The sequence below is a fragment of the Melopsittacus undulatus genome, chromosome 1, assembly GCF_012275295.1.
Source record: "Melopsittacus undulatus isolate bMelUnd1 chromosome 1, bMelUnd1.mat.Z, whole genome shotgun sequence".
Taxonomy (NCBI): Eukaryota; Metazoa; Chordata; class Aves; order Psittaciformes; family Psittaculidae; genus Melopsittacus; species Melopsittacus undulatus.
Window position 1 is genome coordinate 88,197,228 of NC_047527.1, and position 3,105 is coordinate 88,200,332.

The window sequence follows — 3,105 nt, forward strand, 5'->3', positions numbered from 1 at the left end:
TTCTCTCTGCCTCTTTCCCTGATTTCCTTAACATCTAGGTAAAATTAATGGGAAGGATACAAAAATCAGTTGATTTTTCTCACTGAGTCCAAATTTAAAATAAGCCTCCCCAGGAAAGCTGTGTATTGCACATTCCCAGCTCAGTACTTATTCTGGGCAGATTTTCATATCACACAGTATAAATAGGCTGAATTAAATTTAATAGGGCAGGGCAGGGTAGCAAAGTTCAACTTGTAGTTTTGCTCTGTCCCCAAATTCGCAGGTTTTGCAGATCAAGATGTCTTTAATTCCCCTTGTCAGTCATTCTTGTGAACTGATAAATAGAGCGAAGTAGTAAAATCTGGCAGGGGAGACACCATGATCAGGCAGGTGATTGTCCCAGGGCAAGGCTCATATCCTGCATGATGGATGTGTTGACCTCTGTGATTTTCCCAAATGTAGGAAACTCGACTGCTACAGCTGAACCCAGGACAGAAGCAGAGTTCACCCAGGCTAAGGATCACAGCTTATTCACTCACTGTTGCACAGCAGCTGTAGACAACTGCAACCCAGAATACTGGGTCATTCTACTCCTTACAATAGTCAGAGTTTCCCATTAGCCGTGCACGACTATGCTACCTTACGCCTTTTGATGTATCTCAGTCTACTGGTACAACTAGAAGTAAAATTTACTTAACTGATAGATACACTGCTAATCTCAATAACCCAATTTGGAAGTGACAGATCAACTGAGAAAAAGTTAGCATTAGCCCACAAAAACACTTATTAATTACCTGCTTCCAAAGGGCAAAGACAAAGCATTTTGGCAAAAGAATTAATGTAAGTTAGGTTAGGGTTACAAGTCACTATGGGAATTACTTGTCAGCTACAAGAAAAAGAGAAAATATCTATCTTACTGAAGTCCAGAGATGTCCCTAGTTTGGTTTTGTTTGGTTTGTTTTGATTTGTTCTGTTTTTTTCCTGAAAAACAAATAAATGCTTGTATTATATAAATCACACATAATTAAGTAGTCAGGTTCTCACATTGTTTAAAAGGGGGGAAATCCTTCCAAAACCCCCTGCTTGCTGTGTGCTCCAGGCTCAGAGGGCAATACAGGAGCACAGTGAGTGGAAGAAAAATAAAGGGAGAAACAGAGAACAGAGAAACAGAGAATGTTTAACATTCAGAATTTGTCCACAGCTGATAATTTATTGGAACTCATCTGTAACAAGGCCTGGCACTGATTTATAAGTTGATTTGAAAAATAAATAAAAGTGATAGAAACCTGCATTTGGTTTTAATGATAGACTGTTGCAGCATGAAAAGTAAGGATATGAAACATTGCAAGGAAATTAGATATTATGCCCTGAAGACAACTGCAGCTACCAGCCCATTAATTGTTAGATATTTATTATTAAAAATTTCTTTTCATGAGTGACTGCAGAATATTTGTGCTCTTAAAGTTGTTGAGTTCTGACATGAATGAAGCGTATGAAGCTCATTTTTTCTTCCCTCTGCATGCGTGTGTGTATGTGTTTGTGGAGCTGACAAGGTGTCTGACCCAAAAATGTGATGAATCTTTCCTGCACAAACACAAACACGCAAGTGCTGCCTCTGAATTGATACTGCACAGGATAATGGATGCTGGGAAGTTTGTTACTGTTCTGAATATCAATAGCAAGGGGCTTGACAGTGCTCAGAAACAAGTCTCTGTGGAGGCAGAGGTGGCCCAGCTCTGTTCCCAGTAAGATGAACAGCATCTCCAAAGAGCTCTGACAATTTGCATGGGGAGTGTCTCATCTCCTGTGCGCTCCTAGTGCTTAACTAGTTATACACAAAGTGCTGCAGAAAGAAAGAGAAAGGTAACTAGTAAAAACCAGCAGTGTATATTTAACAAACCAAAAAGAAGACAAGGAAAAATATTCTTTTTTAAGAGTGCTCTAAAGCTCTTGGCAAACCGAGGCATTATATCATGCCTTAAAAATACAGAGGAAATTCAGTCAGGTTCTGAAATGAGTTCAGAGAAAGGCAAGACCACTTAATACATCCTCCTCTTTCTCCAACCTCAACTTACAAAATAGCCAGCATTGCTGATCTTTTGAGGAAGTGATATCCAAGGGAATGAGCATGTGTAGGACTGATGCACATAAGGCATGGTGTGGGAAGCTGTGTGCCACACTGACCTGCTGAGGGATTGTGGGTGCTAACCTGCCTGTAGAAATACAGGGAGTAAGATGCCCTTTCTTTTAAAAGCACTTTGTGGACAGCTAATAAAAATAAGAAAGAAGGAGAGAGAGAAAAACATGTTTTATTATTACATGGTTGTTATGTTGCAGTGGTATCTAGAGTTACAAGAAAGAGAAATGGTCCTTATCTATCCTTATCTAGAGTTACAAGAAAGAGAAATGGTCCTTATCTCAACTGGCTTATGATTTACCTGTCTCAGATTTTGCTGTGAATTATTAAAAGCAGTTATAATAATTATCATAATAATGTGGCTACAGAAACTTAATGAAGGGAGATCAGATTTAAAATCCTTATTACTTGAATTGTCTGAGGCAATTGTTACCATCATGAGTTTGTACAGTGCTTAAGTCATGCTCCTCTTTTCCAAGTTGTATAAAGCAGCTTATCCCCATTTCTCCAGCCTCGTTTTACTTGGGAAAATATATCTTTAAGGCCACATGCAATATACAAATGAGGTTTTCAAAGCAGGGATGTGTTTAGCTCACAGTAACAGGTATCTGGTACTTCATCTGTCCTTGGGATGTGAACATTTATTTCTCCATAATGAAATATAGCTTACAGTCTACATTACTCTTATTTCCTCATAGGTATTTATTTGGTGTTTCTAACGAAGAGAAAACATGGGAGGCCACATAATTCCTTTTCAGAACATGGATTTAAAACAGAGGAACATTTTTATGCACTGCAAAGAAGACAGGCAGCTATTAAAAAAGATTCACAGTTATAGGCAAATATATTAATGGCGGGGTTAGCACTTGAAATGAGAATTTATAACATGCCTTAACCTAATCCCTCATTAAGATAATTTATTCCCACCCTCAAGGTCTCACATCACAGCTAGCACTAGGCAAATAATTAGTAACAAACAATTCATTTGA

At 38.4% G+C, this 3,105-nt stretch overlaps 1 pseudogene; it reads left to right on the top strand.

The window, feature by feature from the left end:
* Positions 1-335: 335 nt before the first annotated feature.
* LOC115946662 (uncharacterized) lies at positions 336-460 on the top strand (annotated as a pseudogene).
* Positions 461-3,105: the final 2,645 nt, after the last annotated feature.